Genomic DNA, 22,146 nt, shown 5'->3' with positions numbered 1-22,146 from the left:
CAGAAAAAAAAAAAAAAAAAAAAAAAAAAAAAAAAAAAAAAATCCAAAACAAAAACAACTGGACAAAAAACTACCTGGTGGTTATAGGTAATTGAATTGCTTAAGGTAAATAAGCCAGTGTGAAAGAAATAAACACCAAATATTTTCATTTTGACTGGCACACATGGTTATCTTCTGACCAGAGATTTCCTGTGTCCCTGTGCTTTCGAGGCAGGTGCCCTCGAACCACTGAGCTAAATCCCTGGCCCTGGGGCCTTTTGATTTGAATGAAGAATGTCAGGTGCCAATGCCTGCATTCCATTGATCTGGAAAATATGTATCTCCCCTTCCTCTTTTCATTTTTATACTGACTTTGCTGTTTTGTTTATGTCCTTTCATTTTGCTCCCTCTTTCCCTCCCTCTCTTTATCCTGCCAGCTCTTTTTTTCTTTCCTTCCAAAATGAATATAGGCTAAGTTTTGGTGTAGTAATAAATAAACACTGAAATCAGGGTGTAATAAAAGAAAGATTTCCTTCTTTGTGGCACATGTCAATATGAGTTGAGTGGTTCACCTGAGTGGTACTGGTACTCAAAGTGGCAATTTATATTCGGGTTCCTTCTGTCATGGGACTAAAACCATTTCAATCAGATGAACTCCATGTTTTCCATGTAGAGGGAAGACAGACCGAAAATGCTTGTTGTATGTGGTTCTATACGGTCCAGCTTTACAGTGACACTTGATAGTGACTTAGCTTTTAAGGAGACTCCGCTAGGGTATCAATTTCCTCATTATTTTGCTTTGTTTATGTGTATCAGTTCAACACTATCCACAAGATAATAGTATATGTTCTGTCTTCTCACCTGATTACTACCTTGTATTTGTATGAATGATATATGAAAAAATAAAGATTATATATAAACATCTAAAAGTCATTTTTGTTCTCATCTTGTAATTCTGGGTTTTTTGATTTAGGGTTAGTTTTTTTTTACATTAATAAACAAATTCATTATTGTCATGATGTAATTCCATAGGAAGAAAAGAAATAAAATTTAATAACTATGGTTATAGGTTTTGGGAAGAAAAGAAACATCTTTTCATTATATTTATCAATAGTTCATCTAAAAGGAAAATTTTCTTCATATCCTATTCCATAATGATTGCATACATTATTCACACACTTAAAATGTATAAAAACCATGATGCTCCATAATTTTCTCAGTGTCTGAGACACTGAATTAGTTACGCTTTACTGGAGGCAAGGTTTGTAGGAGCTGATGCAGTAAGAAATAAATATGAACATGAAAGTAAAGGTAGTGTAAATTGCTATATAAAACTACTATATGTTTAATAAAGCACTCATGTAAATAAGACAGAATTCATGTGGACATAAATACTTGAAGAATTTTACATATCTGCCAATATTATCCTATTCATCAGTATAACTAGAAAGAGTGTATATGGTTGACTGACAAAATGAGATAAAGAAGACCCAGTTATCTCTGAATATGAGCCAAGGACATGGCAAGAATTTGGACAAGTAGGCTGATATTCTCAAAAAAGATTCAACTATGTGTGCTTAGCTCTTGGTCACCATGGCTACAGCCTGGCATTATATTCATATTATAATGAGAAAACCCACATGCCAATGAGGTTCGCAGTAAATAGGATAGTAGCCAATACTTCAGTTCCAACTTGGAGGGGTGGGAGGAAATCTGAAGAACAGACAAAAGAGTAAATCACAGGGAAATGGTCTTGGGGTTACAAACAAAGGGAATGTAAGGAGTTTGCATGCTCAGCAACTCCTTAATTCCAGTAGAACTTTATTTCTCTGATCTGGTAAACAAACATCTCTAGGTATCAAGTAATCTATTTATCACAACTGCTCAGCCTTTTACCCAGCAGGCATTGCTGCACGAATGACATCCTTATTAACTCTATCTCTGAGATATAGTCTGTATGGATTTTAGCATACATATCACCAACCTGAGTCAAAGTAGGCTACATCACCATTCTCTTTGGATCTGGAATATTGCAAAAATTATTGGTGGTCCCTATTTTGATATACATAGTCTTCTATACTCTTTTCTGTCTTCAATTTTCAGAGAGCCCCTATTAGAATTTCAATCATGGTATGTCTGTCCTCTATTTAAAACCCTTTTGTGACTTCTTACTGAGCAGAAAATTAAAAGCCTTTACCACATTTATTTAAAAAAACTTCACTGGATTTATTAGAGATTAAGATAGATTGATGTATATTACTGTTTGCCAAAGTTAGATAAAATATCTCTATTTTTCATTTAAAGTGGTCCCAAAGTCTTATTTAATTGGAACATATTTGGAGAAAAAATGGACTTTATGAATGTCAGAGTACACTCTGAATTACAAATATGAATTTAAATGGCAGTATAAATATATAAAAATTTCACTGATATTACTATATATTTAGAAATTACTTTCATTTTTCTCAATTTTAAAAGCTTCTACCAAATTCCACACCTTGTAACATACCTGAAATTTCTGTTTTATTCTTGCATGATAGCTATACTCAATCCACATTGGTCTTGTTGCTGTCTTCCTCAACATGCCAGAAGCATATTCAGCTTAGCATTTCTGCACTGGATGTTCAATTTACTTGTTCTCATGTGACTTTCTCATTTTATGATGGGCTATTCTTCAATAATACCTGAGCAAAGAGGCAATTTACAGCTGTACTGTATGAAATGGTATTCACTTCTAGCATTCTCTATTGTATAGTTACTCTGCTTTATCTGTTCTCATCTTCAGCAATCACCACTTGATATAGTTCATATGTTTTACTACATTTTTATTTGTATTTTCTATGTAGAGTATGAGTTCTATGACAACAGAAGGTTTGACAATTTCTTTAACATATTATATATCGCCCAGAACAGACATAGTATATAGAAGACATTCTACAAATCTCCATTAAATGTAGAAATACATGCAAAAACAAGTGAACAGTGGGACAGCGAAAGCTTATTTTCCTGAAGCAATGGTGTTAGATTATCTATTGCTATATAACAAATAATCATAAATGGGAGTGTTAAATTATTTTTAATTTAAATTAACATATTTGTGTTTCAGAAACACAAAGAGTGGCAATTGTGTCTACAGAAGTCTCTCAGCATTTAGCCAACTGATAGTCTGCCTGGTTTGCTGAAATGGCTTCATTCACTTTCGTTTTCTTGACAGAAATAGCTAGAAGTCTAGGTTCAGTGGATTCCATCAGTGGGAGCATGCAGATATTAGTCTGTCTAGACTAAATTCAGGGTGTTCAAATTTCTCACATGGTAGATCTGGACTCTAAAGACAAGTACCCCAGAAAACAAAGAAAAAACTGCATGTACTCTTGATCTAGGGATGACATAGGGGAAATATATGTGATCCCTAACCTGTTAGGTAGCAGATTCACTGAGTTCGTGTTCTCTAAAATCGAAGAGTTAATTCGAGGAACAATGGAGGGTAAGTGTAGAAAATATTAATTGAGGGAAAGACAGCATGTGCCTGAGAGGGACATGAGAGGACTGAGAAAGTGGGCTGCTATGGACTTCACTTACAGGGGAGGCTTTATAGAGCAAAATGAAAAGGTGGGTATAAAATGGGATAGAACTATGATCAACCAATAAAGTTACAAGCATAGTTGCTTAGGCAATACTGATACGATGGAGACAAGCCACATAGCATGTGTACATAGAAAGAAGAAGGACCTTTCCTGGAAGGGATGGGTGAGGAAGACTTGGTCCCCCTCCCAAGGTGACTGCTCCCTATTTAGAATATCAAACATTACCATTCATCCCTCACTGCTATATGTAGATATAGGCATTTCATCTTCTTTCTAAAGTTAATTTTATTGGTACATTTAATGAATGCTGTATAATGGCATTCATGGTTGGAAATTTGTATCTTCACATAATCGATCTTGAGAACTGGCTTTCAACAAATGCACCTCCAGCCCCAGTTGTAATGTGCTATTATCTTCTGCACTGACTTCTTTGAGGGTCTTATAAGCCAATCCAGACTCAAGAGAAGGGTACATGCACACGCCATTTTTTCAATGAAATGGGCATTGAAGAACTAGGGACTATGCTTAAAAGCCCTCACAAATGGATTCTATACATTGACTTGCATTCTGGGCGGTTTTTCCCTCTTGCCACCTAAACAGATAGAGCTCACCTTATTGAGTAAATAAACAAGGTGCTCAGAAATGTACCAAAGTATATTATTTGCTTTTAAGTACTAATGTAATAACTCTCTCTCGTACTTTATATTTTCTATATCTGAAGGGTAAACTGCTGTGCTGAAATGGGAAAAGGTTGAATGCCAGGAAGACTTACCAACATTTCTAAGCCTAAGAATTATATTTTCATGCAAATTACCCAAGAAGTACTGCACTGGAGGTTACAGACTGTTACCTTGCTGTTAGTAAGATAGTGCATTTTTATAGCTTGTCTATTGAATTTATTACCATCATTGTTATCATCATTATTGTTGTGTATTTATCTGTGAGGAACTCTTAGATGAGAGGTCAGTGGTAAGAGATACCATCAAATTCCAGTGAAAACTTCAAGAAATGAAAGCATGAAAAATTATATAAGATATACTAATAATTTAATTTCTACATGATAGTTATTAAAACGTATTTAACATGAATCTGCCATCAAGAGTTTTCCTAGTATAATATAGTTTTAATAAATAGTTGTATGATTCAAATGTTCTAAATAGTGAGTGCATTTATGTGGTATAACATTGTTATGATTTAAATGTTATAAATATTCATAAAATAATTTAGAAAAATCTTGATGGACTTATATGAAATAAAGACTGGTTAAAATTATCAAATTATGAAACTGTAATAAAAATAACATTTGAACTTATGGTACTTACTAATTCAGCTCTGTTACTAAAACGGAAGCGTTCAATTCATCTTAACTTTTGTGCCAAATTATGCCTTCCTTCTATTAGTATTAAAATAATAATCTCTAGTTTCAGTCTCCAGAGGGAAAAACATTTCATGGCACTGTGCAATGGACATGGCAGTTTAATAAATATTTCCCAAAGTAAAGTATGCTAAGTTTTTAGAATAATATCACTAATAAATTTTCACTTCTGCTATTACCTTCAGGAGAATCTTTAATAGTTAATCATTGGCTTTTTTATCACAAAGTATCAAGCCTATTAGTCTCTATTATTACAATGGAAATATTTTCACTAAATGTTAGAGCCTTGAAAAGTCCAATATACTAAATTTTCGCCATGTTTTTTCACGAAATTAACAAGGTGTTTATGTATATCACGTAGATCTCCTTTGATATGCATGTACATTTTTATTCAGCTATTGCTACCCTGTTCTTTTATATTTTCTCACTTAAAATCAAAATCAATGAGCATGGGTTTCACTGATTGATAGATAGATAGATAGATAGATAGATAGGCAGGCAGGCAGGCAGGCAGGCAGATCAATCCAGGCTTCAAGAGACTAGGAGAATAAATAGCCTACCATTAAGTACATAAATTGATTCATTTTTATCTTAAATTTAAATAGCAATTTGGCTCCCTCCTTTTCAAGGGTTAATTTTGTTCCACAAAACCATGTGTTGAAATCCCAACAGCCAGTAATTGTGGAAGTGAATTCATTTGGAAATACAGTCTTTGCAGATATGACCAGGTAAAGATACAGTAATACCAATTTGGGTTGTCTCTAATCCAATGACTGCTGTCTCTTTTGAAGAGGGGGATTTTTACACAAAGGATGTCATGTGACAGAAGGGACAGACAGAGATCGGCATGGTGTAGCTGCCGTCCAAGGAACATCACAAATTGCTATCAGCTACAAGAAGCTAGAAGAGAGCAGGAATGAATCTTCCTATGGGCTTTAGACAGTCTCTTGGAGGGAGTATGACCCTTCCAACACCTTGAATTCAGACTTTTGGCCTCCAGAACTGTGAAAGGATTGATTCCTGTTGTTTTAAATTATTTAGTCTGTAGTAACCTCTTATGGCACCCCTAGGAAACTAATATAACTTCCAATTATCTTCTATTCCATTTCATTACATTCTTACAGTGGTACTGATAATTAACATTAGACTTTTGTCTTCCAGATACAGGCATCCTTCCTTGAAGTCTACTGCTGCTAACACCAAATAGCATCAGTTTACCAAGAGCCTACACTTTTAATATTTATACTTTTCTACTCTGTAAAATGAGAATTTTATCCCTAAATCCTTTTAACAATCTAATCCCTTCTCAGCTCCTTATCTCCACCAAATAAATACATGAGACCAGATGACAGACAACACCATAAGATCAAGCAGGAATTCACATATAGTGAATATTAATCCCACACAGAACCAATACAATTTTCTCAAAAGGAAACATGATCTCTGTGTATAAAATCTCTGATAAACTACAGCATCTCCAATCTATTTTTGAAGACGGTGTGGGTTTTGCACTTATGAAATTAAAAGATCCTTTCAGATTACATATTTCCCCCGAAAGAACTGGATAATTTCCCTTCAATTCTTACGACTTTAAAAACATTTTGGAAGCTGGGCATGGTGGAGCATGCCTGTACTCCCATGACTCTGGAGACTGAGTCAGGAGGTTCGCTGTGAGTTTGAGACCAGCCTGGGCTACTTAGTGACTTCCAGGTCAGTCTCAAATACATAGTGAGAACCTGTCTCAAAAAAAGAAAAAAAAAATTCTGCAGCTTTAAAATGGCAGCTTTCCATCTTCTACTGAAAAAGGTTTAAGAAAACAACAGTACCAAACCCTAGAGCAGTGTTTCACATACTAGACAGACAGACAGATATGTTTGCTGTTCTCTAAAAGTTTAGGTTGTATTTATGATTTAAAATTTGCCTTCAATGAAGCAGAAGCTATTGATAAATATTTTTAACCTTCAGAGTCAAAGACTTGGTTGATTTCAGTGAACTGTTTATGTGAGATCTTCTGCATTCACTGTTGTAAGTCCCCATCGTCCCTTTGAGCCAGCTAGACCCAACCATTGTGGACCCAGTTCTTTTCAGGAGTGCAATAGTTCTTACTGAAGCTGATAAATTTATATTTTACTAGGTTGATATCCATTTGCACCAACTTCTTCCACTATTAACTTTTAAACTGTATAATTTTCAAACTCCTTCTCTTGAAAAAGTTTCACAAATTACAACATAAGAGGAAACTGCAGTTACCATATATACACAGAAAAGAATATGTACTCAGAATATGAACTGCTGGTTTATGCTTGAATTTGCAATTTGGGATTTCCCTGATTATTTGCCTGAAGTAGAGCTAGAAAGCGGGATAAAAATTTAAAGAATTTCTGGAGTCAAAATATACATGATAGCTCAGTTCATGTTTATCGAAGTCCTTTAAAATCCTTACAGCACGCCTACCATGAAGCTATATGATTAGCGGTTATACATCAATTTATATGTTGTATAAATTTCAATATAAATAATATCTTAAAAATTTGAACACTTGAAAAATAAATCAATTAGATGTTCATTTGTTTTTATTTCAATATTTAGTATGTGAAGTCATTAAAAGTTTTCCCAATGCCCTCTACAGAGTGTACCCTTTACTGTGTTCAAAGATTTTAGTAATAATGAGCTGCAATTCATTTGCTGATGGTAAAATAAATTGAGAAAATGTTAGCTTGTATTTATTTAAAAACAGAATAGGAATATTGGCACACCTTACAAAGTAAGGGCAATTATTGCTTTATAGGATTTAAATTTATTTTAAATTAATTTTATTTGATTTAACAATTGTGTATATTTATGAGTTAGTATATAATGCTTGATCTATGTATATATTATAAAGAGTTAAGCTAATAAATACAGTTTAGCGTTTTTTGTGGTAAAGATATTAAAAACCTATTTTAGTAACTGCTCTATGACCTCATATGTTCTGTATAAAAAAGTTGATCTCAAAAACAGAAAGTAGAAAGATGGCTACCGGAGGCTGGGAGAGGCAGAAGGGAAAGGGAAAGAAATTGAAAAAAGTGTGCACAATTTAAGTTAGACTGCAGGAATAAAATTTAGTGACCTGTTACTCTGTATGTTGACCACAGTTAACAAAATTATATATTTCAAAATTGCTTCGTGGCACTTTTAATTCAATTTTGCACATGCGTGTTTACGTGTTGTATTGCACATCCTTGTGCAAGATATTTTGTATGATAATAAGAAATTTCTGAAAGTATCTAGAAGTCCATAACACCATCCTGAAAACTCCCAAACGATATTATCATAATTAGTATTTTATAAAAATAATACTAGCACTCATTGAGTGCCTTCTACCTACTGATTTCCATTTTAAGTAGGAATAGTATTCTGAATTAAAATACAATCAGATTCATCTTAAATTCATTCATACAGTAATATGTGATGGAAGGGGATGAAAAAATAATTAAGGTGTGTTATATACATATACCAAGTCCCCATCAAGCTAATCATTGTACAACAAACACGTATTGATAAAACTAAAAAGTCAAAATAAATAAAAGTAATTCACACAAAAAAACCACGGCTTACTTTTTACTTTATCTGCTTAGACTCCATCAGATTATCAGTTGTTTGTATTTATGTGTATTAAATTTAAAAAGATTTTTCTGTCAACTGTGCAATCACTTGCTTCAGTTGTAGGGCAGTGAGGATAAATGACAAAAGTTTGAAAAAGGCAAAAAGTATTTTTAAATAGGGAAGGGAGGAGGGGGTGAAGGGAGGAGAGGGGTATGGGGAAAAAATGAGAACCAAGACCTGTCATGTAAAGGTACAAGATCCCAATGATGAATGTACTGTATACCTAAAAAGTACCAATAAACTCAATGAGAAAAAAAAAAGAAGAAGAAAAAGGCAGACCATGGATTGTTCAATGGAAAAATGAGAAAAATATCTAAGAGTTGAAGGAACAAACTATAAACTTATATAAAGGAAAATGTCTTCCAGGCAGATAAAATAGCAAGTGTAAAATCCCAAAGGTTGTTATGGTACTGAGAGTTTTAAAAACTACAAGAAGAACAATTTAGTTGGCTTGAGTAATAAAGAATGAAGGTAGTAGGAGATGAGATTGGATAGAATGAGAAAAAGCAAGGGCTGAGTGACTCTTACAGGCTTTAGTATGGCCTCACAATAATCTCATTTTGAGTGAAAATGGAGCTGTGTAAAGTATTTTAAGTATATTACCAGCTTTACTATTTTAATTAATATTTGCTGTTTACAGAGGACATTTTTCTGATTATTGTTTTCTGCATAGTTTGCAGTAAGCCTTAAAGTGGAAGCATAGAGTCTCTACAATAACTTTGACCATTCTTGACTTTGTATACCAGAATATTTCACCTAAAGATTCAGGATATACAAATACGCATGTGTACATGCACACATATACGTGTTATATATTCATATATATGTATAAATACACCTAAATTAAATGTCTTTATATACTTTACGTAGTTCAATATTTTCTATTTTATTTCATGGTATAATTTTACTGTTTACAAGGCACTACATTCATTAATTTTATTATTTAGTAATGGGTCACATCCAAGAGGAAAAAAATAAGCGTATGACATGCAATAATTCAGGAGACTGATAGAGATGCTTTGAAACAGAGAAGTGGCTATAGCAATAGGGAGATTCAGTAGGTTCCTGGGTTTAATTAAAAGCAAAGTATGAAAGAAAAAGTGAGGATTGAAGAATGACACAATGGGACCACTGGCTATAACAGAAACTCAAAAGGGAAATCATTCAGTTCATGTCTTGTCTATAGATCACAAATAAATCATCTCTCTCCTTTAGTGAACCCCTCCCTATAGTCCTCAAAGTAGCCAGTTGTGTCTATTACAGGCACTGTAAGATCTCTTCTGTTTTATACATCTCTTCTAGACACAGTTGCAAATTTCTGTCCATGTGATTATTTGATTAATGTTTTCCTACATATCCTGGAAAATTAAAAGTTCTATTAAGACAAGAATGTTTACATATCACAGTACTTCCAGCATCAAGCCAAGTGTCTAGGATATACCAGGTCAATACGTGCCATCATTACACCCATACACCCAACCACAAATAAAATGGACAGGCTGAAATGAAATATTGGAAATAATCAGCCACAACCTCAAAATAGTTAATTATTTATATCTATTTATGGTGATTTAGGCAATTATAAGACCAGACCCATCATATTTAAGGGGCAAATATTTTATGAGGCATTTATATAGATTGAACAAAGTGAGGAGAAAAGCAGGTAGTAGGAAATAAACTCAGAAACGAAAGACTTCTTTCCAAATCTGAAGCCTTGCTGACTGGCTCAATCAATGATTTTAGTGAGGCTGAAGAGACTGGGTGAACTACAAAGTAAGGTCAATCAAGGTGATATTGATTCACCCCGGGTTTCTCTTTCTTTATCTCATCTTAGAACTCAGCTACTATATTGTGAGGAAACCAAGGAGCTACATAGAAAGACTTTCAATAACATGTATGTATATCTACCTATCTATCCACAAATCCAGTAACTGTTACAACTAAAAATCATTATGAACCAACAGGGTGGAATGATGTTTAGATACTTACAAACTAAATCCTCAGCCTGTGAGTTCCTTCCTATAATGCCATGTCAAAAAGAGATCAGTTGGTCATGTAAAGTTCTGCCCAAATTTTTAGATTTAATAAGAAATAAAGGTTGTAACTGTTTTAAGTCACTACAATTTGAGGTAGTTAATTATGTAGTAAAACATTGCCAGAACAATTGCTAAACTGCAAACATTAATTTACCCATCAGAGATGTGACAATTAATGAAATGATTAAATAATTAATGAAATAAATTTTAAATATATTAATATGGAAGATTACTTGTAAACAGTGAGGTGCTGCAAGTATAATGGAACATTAATGAGTTATTGTAGCTACTGAACTTACAATGCATAGAGCATATAAGACATACATATATGTATTTTCTAAGTGGTTAATAATGGTAAAGACAGGTATATAACAAACTACATGGGAGCAAACAAATGCTATACAATAAAAAACTTATGTATGAGATTCTATAATTAATATATTTCTCAGAAATACACACACATTTAGAGTTATACTCAAATAATCTATACATGACCTAAAACTGAGAAAATTTGATGAGTGACAAGAAGGGATGTCACTGAGAGTGAGGGAAGCTATCCTCTGCAAACCAACAGATAACAATCTGTCCCATGGTTTTACATAACAGTGAATTTCTATTCTCAACACTTCTCCTGAAGTCTATACCCAGTTGGGACAGCAGAAACTAGATCATTCCCACAAACTTTTAATTTCCTCTGTTTTTTTGTCCCTATCACTTCCTCATTTGCCAATTAGTATTATATCACCACACAAATAAATTATATACTTTCAAATTATCGTTTCAAAATCTGTGTCCAGTTACAGCATTGCTACTCACTTTCATATGACATAATAAAAATTCTGGGTTTCATTTTCCATGCTCAAGACTGGAATAAACTACTTAGTGTTTACTGCTATGAAAAATTCTAAAATTATAATTTGAAAATATAGTTATCTCAAAATTTATCAGATGCACAGCCATGCATGATTAGGCAAACTGAGGAAGAGTTAAATCTTATTTTTGAGGCATGGTCACAGCACAGCTCCTTCCAAAACTCCATAAGGCAAGTAAAAAGGCCAGTGTAGTGGGCAAAGAAGAAAGCATATTAGTCTCTGAGGGAAAATATAAGGCCAAATTAATGATCCAAAAATTAGCGTTGCAGACACTAATGACCTCTCCAAAATGGTCCACACAAAGTAAATTTGACATGGGCCATGTTTAGAAAGAACTGTTGGTCATTCATGTTTATCTTAGAAGGAGGCTAAAAGAAAAATCACAAGCTTTTACAAATTGTTGCCTTTTCAAAACATGACTCAGCTCTTGTTGAAAATACCCTCCTAACCACACTGCACCTCATTTATTTTCTCATGTGGCAGCTTCCTTCCCCCCGCAAATGATAACAGCAACATCTTTAGTTCTGCATGCTCTTCCTGAACCCGACACAATCTCTTGCCTTTCCCTCTCTCTGGGTCTTGACATGTGGTAACAACCAGAATGAGAAAAATTAACTTCATTACAAGATTAACCTAAGAAGCTCATTTGGGGAAACAAAGGATGTTAGAGCATTTCAGAGTTAACACCTAGTCTTTAGCTTTATTATAGATACATCCTCAACACCAATACAATGGCCCCTGTTCTCCACACCAGAAAATAAGAGCATTCTTAAATTTAGATCAATCAAGCAGTCAAAAATTCAAAAGGGATCCCTAAAAAATAAGTTTGGAGAGAACAAGAAAATGTTGTGATTCAAATTACTCTTGATTGTGCTCAAAATGTTTCTTAGAAAAATCTGCAGAGCCCATGATGCCAAACTAAAAATAAAAGTTAAACTTCCAGTCTTCTAGGGAAAAATGCTTTCACTGCATCCCTAAAATACATATATTTCTAACTATGTTTTCTAAAATATCTCCAGTAAGAGAAAACAAATCACCCTGTTGATTCATGAAAGTTCTTTTGTGCAGTCAATGGATGGCTCTATGAAGTGACGGTACCTACAACAGACATCTAACACATCATTCAGCATTATCTGCGAGAGAAAACGGCATGAAATTTGTAAAAGACGTATTTTTAGTGTAAAAGACACACGCTGTGTTTGAGAGCTTCTAGGATGTAATGATCCGTTCACAATTAAAGTGTGGAGTTTTAGTTAATTATGCCATATTGTTCACATTCTAGTCGGACTGTTCACAGAATAAACAGCTTTAGCTGGTAATCTGAAACTGTATGACATGGTATTTTTTTAATGTCTTTTATCTTCCTACTTGTAAATGCACTGTGGCATAGACTTCAGCAGGAGTCCATGGAATTCCTTACTTAGAACAATATCCTAAATGAAAAATATCTGAAATTTCTATGGGCCAGTTAAGTGGTTTCCAAGATAAAACTGGCTCATTTATAGAGAGGTATTTTAACCTCTCTAACCTTAAAGTTTTAAAAGGAACATATTACAACATCTATTTTTTTATATTTGTTGAAATAAATAGGACAGTGTGAAGTTAGAATAAAGAAGATTGTAACAGTTTCTTTTCCATTGCTTGATCATATTCACCAGACAGTTTCCCGGCAGACTTCAAACTAACTTTTGAAGATGTTTTTAATAGAATAAAATAATGAGCAATACTTCCAGCCACCTACACTCTCAGCCTTTAGAAGCTTAAGCAATTCAGAGGTTCACACATCTTGCTTCACTTTTAAAATGTCCCCATTTTATTTTTGTGTGCTCTTTCATATGTTTTGCTATAGTGCTTATTCAATTAATATACACACCCTATATAGGGCTTTATCATTTTCAATGAAATATAATAAGGACAAGGTGTAATCCAAAATACAGTGAATGTATAATTTTTTTAAAAAGCTATTGCAGTAAGCCAAAAGTTATCATTAAGCCCCATCAGGTTATTCGTTTTTACTTCAAACACACTTATTCCATCGTTCTTCTCACTTTCTGAAGCAGTTCTGGAAGTTGTCTTTCATGTGTGTGTTTAGTTACGCTACCATGGCTGCCTCAACATCCTGAATTGATTCAAAAAGTTTAAGTTTCATGGTCATTTTTACTTTGCCAAAGAACTAGAAGTTGCAGGGCACCAGATCCAGTGAATAAGGTGAAGACACACTCTAAAGTTTTTAGGAGCCTGACCTTGCATTGCATAACACTGGGCAGCAGGAATCACTATATTTGACCATACCTGGTCAAGATGCTCACAAAAGAGCTCTTCCAGAACTGCTTCAGAATGGAGCAACAACAGTGGGATAAGTGTGTTAGAAGTGGGAGGGAGTGAGTACAACGAAGGAGAGCAGGGGTAATGGTAACTGGTCTTTTACAGAATACATATTTATTACACTTTCCCCATACATTTCAATCACACCATGTATTTAGCTATTTAGATAAATCTTACTTGTTTCATTTAACAATATTTAGATATATGTAAAGATACTTACATGTAATTGCAATCCATGCTTATTTTAAAAAATGAGTTCAACAGAAATATACATAAAGAAAATACATAAATCATAAATGTAAAATTGTGTTAACCTTTATGAAATTAAGATCAAAATGCAGATCATGATTCTGGCACTACAAGAATCCCTGAAGTTTCCCTGTTGCCTGAAACCAAAGATTGCTTCCCTGCAAACATAACCACTTTCGTCAACTATTACAATAAGGTGGATTTCTCTGATTTTTAAAACATATTTTTAATTGACAAATAATATGTTTGTGGATATGCAGCAAAATGTTAAGTTTCAATACATTTATGCATTGTAGAATGAAAACATGATGCCAATTAGCAGATCCACCTTTTAAATATTTATCAGTTTTTATGAGGATATCATAAAACCCTCTCATATTACAATATTTAAATATACAACCCATTATCAACAATACTCGTGATGCAATGTAACAGAATGCCAGGACTTATTGCTTCTGTCTAAAGTCTATTGAAACTTTGCTCCCTTTGTCCAATATCTTTTCTTTTCCTGACCAATCTCCAATAGTCTGGTAAGTAGCACTACACTCTCTACTTCTACAAGTACACCGTTTTTTGGTTTTGTTTTGGTTTGGTTTTTCTGGGGTACCGGGGATTGAACTTGGGTCTTTGCACTTGCAAGGCAGACCACCAAACCGCTGAGCTAAATCCTGGCCCTTACAAGTATACCTTTTAAAAAATTTCACTCAGAATTGAGATAGGAGAGTCTTTGATTTTGGGTGTAGCTTATTTAACTTGACACAATATCTTCCAGGCTGCTTTGTGTTTTTACAGATAACAGAATTTTCCTTTTACAAAGCTAAGTAGTATTTTGTGTATATGTACCAGGTTTTAAATCAAAATATATATTGATGGAGACTTAGACTGATTCTCTATCTTGCCTATAGTTAATGATACTGCAATGAATACAGGAATGCAAGTATCTCTTCAGCATACTTATTTCAGTATCTGCTTTTATTCTTCAATCACCAGATTGGTTTTCCCTGCTTTTAACCTTTAAACGAAATTATAGAGTATACACATTTTTGTTCAGTTTCTTTCACTCAAATTATGTCTGGGAAATCCATGCATGCTACTGTGTGTAGCAGTAGTCCATTTTTTTCTACATAGTATCAATTTCCATTAATACAACCATGTAACTTCAACACTTTTACTGTTGAAACATGTGATAGTTTTTTTTTCCTCTCTAAATTTGGTTGTTATGGAAAATGGTGGGCTGCGTTGTTCCAATCTTTTGATGCATTTCACTTTGGTGGTGTTGTTTATGAGAATACACCTAAAAGTGGAACTTATACTCTAGGCAGTATGCACAGGTTTTGCTTTAGTATATTTTACCAGTGTGTTTCCGATGTAGTTTTGTCAATTTTTCACTTTCAAAGCTGTGTAGAAAAGTCCCAATCATAGAACCCTTTTGTAAATGCTTAATGTTCTCAGTTCTTTGGGTTTTATTTTTCTAATCTTTGTTGCCATCATAATGATTATGTAATTGTCTTGCTTTGTGGTTTCAATTTTAACTTTGTGATTTTACAATGTTAAACATCCACTCATATATATATTCAATGGTTTTTATATATTCGGTGCAACATCTTTTGAAATGTTTTGTTGATCTTCTAAAAATTGTTTTAATTGATTTAAGTGAGTTCTTCATTTTTCATACATTCTGAACAGTAGTACTTTTAAAAAATATACACATATATAATTTAGCACTTACTTTTTCCATCACTTTTTCATTTATTTGTATTCATTATGCTTTTTTAATTTTTAAAAATCAGGTTAACTTTAATTATTGGTATATTTTAGATGTACATGGTGATCACATTAATCATATAGAATTTGTACCTGTACATAGTTTATCTTGATTCTTTTTTCTCCATCCCTTCCCCCCTTCAAACCCTCTTCCGCTCCTTATTTGCAATAGCTTTTTTCTATTCTTTTCTACTCATTTTCTTTTTCCTTCCTTCTTCTCCCCTCTCCTCTCTCTTGCTCTGCTTCCCATTTGAACATTTTCTTCCCACTTCCCTATAAGTATTATACATTTTGGTCCTTATCTACAGTTTTGGTTTCTCACACCAGAGAAATAATGCAATATTTATTTATTTATTTTTCCTCATTGAGTTTATTGGTACATTTTAGGTGTACAGTACAGTTACATCCATCATTGGGATCTTGTACCTTTACATGACAGGTCTTGGTTCTCATTTTTTCCCCTTGTCCCTGCCCTCCCTTCATCCCCTCCTTCCCTCCCCATTTATAAACATTTTATTTCCATTTTTTCATTTTCTCCTATTTTTTTCCTTATTACTTTTCCCTTACTCTTCCCACTTCCCCTACACATTTAGCCCTTTTCTTCTTATTTCACATTGTCAATTATATCATTAGGATCTTATGTACAATTACAGTTTTTCACACCAGAAAAACTATTCGGTATTTATACGTGTGAATTATTTATTTCACTTAGGAGTATATCCTCAATATGTATCCATTTTCCTATGAATGACTCTAATTTCTCATTCTTTATGGCTGAGTAGTATTCCATTTCATAGAAAAACCACATCTTCTTCATCCAGTTTCCAACTGATGGGCAAATGGGCTGTTTCCAAGTTTTAGCTATTACAAATCGTGCCACTGTAAACATAGGTGCACGTATATCACTGTGGTATGATTCTAATTCTTTTGGAAATATACCCAGTAGAGGGATGGCTGGGTCAAATGGAACCTCTAGTCCCAGCTTTTTGAGGTATCTCCATATTGATTTCCATAGTGGTTGCACCAGTCTGCACTCCAACCAACAATGGGGAAGGGTTCCTTTCTCCCCACAACCCCACCAACATTTGTTATTGGTTGATTTCTTGATAGCAGCCATTCTTTGTGGGGTGAGATGGAATCTAAGTGTTGTTTTCATCTGCATCTCTCGAATGACCAGTGATGTGGAACATTTTTTCATGTATTTACTTGCTGCTTTTACTTCTTTGTCTGAGAAATGCCTGTTCATTTCAGATGCCCATTTTTGAATCCGGTCCTTAATTTGGGGGGGGCTTATTTTTTTGAGTTCTTTTATATATTCTAGATAATAGGCCTTTGTTGGAGGAGCAGCTGGTATAAATTTTTTCCCACATTGTAGGTTGTGTCTTAGTTCTGTTGATGGTTTCTTTTGCAGTGCAGAAGCTTTTTAATAAGATAAGATCCCACTTGTTGATTCTTTCTGCTATTTCCCGTGCGACTGAGGATTTGTTCATAAAATCTTTGCCTATGCCAATGTCTTCAAGAGTTATGGCTAACCTATCTTCCAGCAAGTATAGTGTTTCTGCACGGTACTGGCAAAAAAATAGATCTGAGGATCAGTGGAACAGACTTGAAGAAACAAAAGCAATTCCAGATGCACTCAGCTATCTCTTCTTTGACAAAGGAGCTGACCATCCCCAGTGGAGGAAAGATAGCCTCTTTAATTAATGGTGTTGGAAAAACTGGATCTCAACCTGCCAAAGATTAAAACTATACCCTTATCTTTCACCATGAACTAAATTAAAATCCAAGTGAATTAAATATCTAAATATTAAAAAGCTTCAATAGTGAAACATATGTGTCCAATTTATTTTATGTGAGTATTTTCTGAAAGTACATTCGTTTAATTATAAATACCTCAAGTTTATTCTTTATGCCAGCTGTTCCTCAGATGAATGGCTAACATCTAGAATATATAAAGAACTCAAATAATCAGACCCCCCAAATTTAAAGACCCAATCTAAAATTGGGCATCTGAAATGAATAGACACTTCTCAGATGAAGTACAAACATTAATAATAATAATAATAATAATAATAATAATAATAATAAATGTTGAATATCACTGGCCATTCTAGAGATGCAAATTAAAATAACACTGAGATTTCATTTCGCTCCAGAAAGAATGGCTGTTATCAAGAAATCAACCAATAACAAATGCTGTTGGGCTGTGGGGCAAAAGAAACTTTTCTCTACTGCTGGTAAGAGTGCAGACTATGCAAACACTGTGGGCAATTCCTCAAAAATCTAAAACTAGAGTTTCCATGTGACCCAGTGATTTCCCTTCTTGATGTGTTCCTGAAAGAATTAAAAGCATCATACCACAGCAACATATGCACAGCCATGTTTACAGCAGGATAATTTATAATAGCTCAGTCTTGGAAACAGCCCAAATGCCCATTAACCCATGAATGGATAAAGAATATGTGATATTTTTGTCTGTTACATTTTTAATGTTAGGAATCACAGTGATTGGTGGTTTCAAGTGTTAAAATGATCCCATTCTTGCCACAAAACATCCAACTTAGTTCTACCATTCTCATTTAGGCTTGATAATATTTTTTAAATGATACAAATATCTTTCTAGTAGCTTCTAGATATTCCTTTTTACATAATATAATTTAATTGATTAGTTCACAGTTAAAAGACATTGAGATTGTTTTCAGTGTGTGTGCCTACTTAAATAAATCTTCAATACATCTTAGAGTAGGGTTATATACTAATGATTTTATTTATATACATTATAAAGGAGAGTGATAGGGAAAAGATTTTGTTTCATTTAGTAGCTATTATCAAGATACTTTCTTAAAATATACCGATACTTCATCAGTATGGAATATAAACATTTTTTGCCATAATCTTTCCAGCACTAAATATCATCTTGTTTTTCCTTTCAGCTGACAGACAGGAAATATTAACTCTTTGCCTTTTTAGATTATGAGAAAGTTCACCATCTTTTTATGTCTTTATCGGTTACTTTTATATTCTCTTTGTGGATTTTCTATTCAGTTTATATATTCACATTTTCTCATTTTGTTTGAATTTTCAAAACAATTTTTAGACATTTGTTAAGATACAAATACTAAACCTTCGTAACAGATGTTTCAAATGTTTTCATCTTAGTTTATTAACCTTTTTCACTTTATCATAACATCTTTGGATTTATATAAATTTCTACTTATGTAGCTGAAAAAGCAATTTTCTCTTTGAAGTCATTTGCAGTTAGAGTAGCTTGATAATATAGAATGTAGTATTTCACAATGTGATTTTTCTGAATTTCAGAAAACTCATGCTTTTACTCTTTTAAACAGGAACTGTGCTGTAACCAAATATTTACTACTTTCTGAAACTGTTAGAACTGATATATCTAAAAGTTGGGTACTTGGGAAAGCTAAAAGGTCTGACTATAAACAACAGATTTTTCAGTATGCATAGCTTCTCAGGATGAAGCAAGTTTTGAGTTATCCTAGTTGAGAATCCAATTTGAAAGTCACACTGGGTTTAAACGAAGAGAATTCTGCAATTCGGCTTCACTATGTCAAAATATGTGTTTTGTCAAAATAAACTATCCACTGCCAATTTGGCAGCGGAAGACAGAATTGCCAAATTTGTTTTTCTTTTCAATTTTTTGGAGGTGCTGTGGATGGAGCCCAGGGACTTGCAGACGCTAGGCAGTGCTATACCACTGAGCTCCATCAACATTCCAAAACATATGTTTTTATTCTAAAGCATTATAGGGAGAATGGAAGAGAATTATTGATAATATTATCTTGCTAAAGGCAGGGGGCCCCTTTACCACAAAGCGAAAAACATCAAGTTTGGAATAAAAAAAAAAAAACCTGCCAATTGTAAACACCTGTGAGCTCATGACAAGGTTCAGATGAGAGCCTAGAAAGGATCCATCTTCCTTTCTGGGGATGGAAACCAGGCACTGACTTTGTCAACGATCCCAGATAATTCCAAGATCTAACCATATTTGAGAACCAGGGTTTTAGAAAGGTCAAGAATCAACTTAAATTTAAAAGGAAGACGAGAAAATCCTCACCTATTGCTAGGTTGTTTGCCAAGTTTCTCTTGTAAAGTTAATTTTTCTTCAGCAGAGGATGGATGAGAATTAGTGTTAGTGGGCTGCTGCAGGAAGAATTGCGGGGTAACTCTTATGGGGGGATTAGGATACTAACCAAATGAAAGTCACTTCTGAAATTTTTAGAAAATAAAGTCATCTGAGCTGTTTATAGTCCAATCTAATTCTAGACTCAGTGGTGGGAGGAAGGGATGGAGGAGGCAGAGTGAATGTACACACAGAACAAGAGTAGCTTTGGTGAAATTTCCTAAAAAATAATTAATTGTCCTCAGCTGATATTACCTAGAACGGGTCAAGGTATTCACTTCAGGTACAAAAGTGGGGTGCACACATGTAAGTCACCCACATAGCTAGCGTGAGTAACCCTTCTCCCCAGTGTAGTCATCTTATAAGTGGCAAAGCTAAATCATTCATGACCTCATGTGCTGCTTTTGGCAAGCGGCTCCCTAATTGCTCCTGTTTTTGCATCGATTCTGCGCAGCGTGGAAAACGAGTCTCCAACTTGCTTGTGGATTTACTGACCACCAGTTTCCTCTTCAGCTTTCACCTGCCAGGCCTCGCCCGCTCTATTTTAGCGCAAGGAGATGGGAGCAGCACCTGTTTCCTAGACTCTAAAGATGGGCTGGGCATTTTGACGGCGCCCTCCTGCAATCAACCCACCCCCAGGTGTCAGTGTTTGTGTTTTCCACCTCACCCCGCCCTTCCCGCCGCCCCGCGTCTCTACCTCCGTGGGTGAGGACCTGGAGAGGAGAAAATCCGCCCTCGGAGACACGAGAGCCCCAGCTAGTTACCTGCTTTGGAGAGCATCAAGCAGACCGGGCGAACCCACCTGCATGCCCAAGTTTGGGACGTGGGGCAGCTGGGCACCTAACGCGAGGCTATGGCTCAACCGTGGGGTCTGGAGGAGACCGGGGACGATGCGGCTGGAGACGGATTCACCGACGTCATCAAGAGTCGCGCTGGTAGGACCCCGGTGTCTTGCTTTTTACTGTGGGGGTTGTAAAAGGTACCCTGCTGAGGTGTTGGCAAAGGCGGTGCCCTGGAAGTTGGCACAGGGTTGAGGAAAGTTGTGTGGCGCCCAGGCGCGGAGCAGCCGCGTGGGAATGGCTTTACGCCCCCAAGCAAGGGGAGGGCGGGGAATCGCGAGGGGCGCGTCCGAGGGAGGAGGGTGCTGCTCGCGGGGAAAAGCAGAAACTCAAGTTTGCCTTCTGGGCCAAGTGGATGTTGTTGCTTTAAAAAGGCACCCGGATATCGATTTTATTATGAGATGCTAACTTGTAAAAATTAAACACGCAAGAATGGCCAAATTCATTCCAAAGAGATATTGGGGTAGCCCTTAGATGGAGAGAACGATGAACTATTCGGCGAAGACGCCTTGTCAGGGTGTGGTCCGCCGCTCGGAGTTAAGAAACGTGAGAAGTTTCTCCTCTCTTTGTAGCAGCGCTGCACAAAATGTCACAGGGATAGATGTAAAATCTTGTTTGACCGGAACACAGCTGCAGGAGTTGAAAATCCGTATAGCGGTAGGAATGAAAAGTCTGTGGTTTTTGCTGCCACTTCCTATTTCTCCACCTCCCCTCCTACTGCCTGCGCGTGTGTAAGTTTCATTTGGAATGAATCTGATGTTTGGTAGTCAGGCCTACGTGTGCAAACGCTTGCAACCCAGGACAGGTCTTTAAGGCTGGAAATGGAAGCGGCTGTTAAGTTTTCCCTAGGGATGAAGTTTCACCTGTCTGATTCCGTTCCCTCTCACCCTTGGAAACATATCAGTTTGCGGACAGCAAAATAATAGACTTCTAGATTTATGTACGTTCCAGGGTGGAGAAGAGGGCAGAAATATCAAGCCACCGTACCTGTTTTTGTGAAGTGAGGTGAAAGGGAAGATCGCAAGACAAAACAGGAATAAGAAATAGAAAAGCTGGGTAAAGTACAGACAAAATTTCAGAAGATGTTGCACTAGGATTTCTCTGGAACTTGAGTGAAGTCTTGTAGTTACAAATCGTACAAATTGGTGAATGATGCCTGTAAGTCACAAAATAATAGTGCCTCTGACAATGTCTGGGAGAAATTATTTCGAGTTTAAGAGCACATTTACCTTCTTCTTGCCTCTTTCATAAGCTGAAATAGTTTAGATATTAAAAGAAGTGCAAACTTTAAAAAATAAAATACCCTTAGTATAATAACATTGACTTCAAGT

The 22,146-nt window shown here is 35.1% G+C and overlaps 1 long non-coding RNA gene across 1 annotated transcript in view; it reads right to left on the bottom strand.

The window, feature by feature from the left end:
• LOC117284783 overlaps positions 1–21,121 on the bottom strand; it is a 198,601-nt gene extending 177,480 nt beyond the window's left edge. Inside the window, exon 1 of the long non-coding RNA XR_004515873.1 lies at positions 20,741–21,121. This is a non-coding gene — a long non-coding RNA (uncharacterized LOC117284783). The remainder of the gene's footprint in view (positions 1–20,740) is intronic.
• Positions 21,122–22,146: the final 1,025 nt, after the last annotated feature.

This window comes from Fukomys damarensis, unplaced genomic scaffold (genome assembly GCF_012274545.1).
Source record: "Fukomys damarensis isolate Sample0158 unplaced genomic scaffold, DMR_v1.0_HiC HiC_scaffold_39, whole genome shotgun sequence".
Classification (NCBI taxonomy): Eukaryota; Metazoa; Chordata; class Mammalia; order Rodentia; family Bathyergidae; genus Fukomys; species Fukomys damarensis.
Note: the sequence above shows the minus strand (reverse complement) of the source record. Positions and strands in the feature narration are given on the sequence as shown.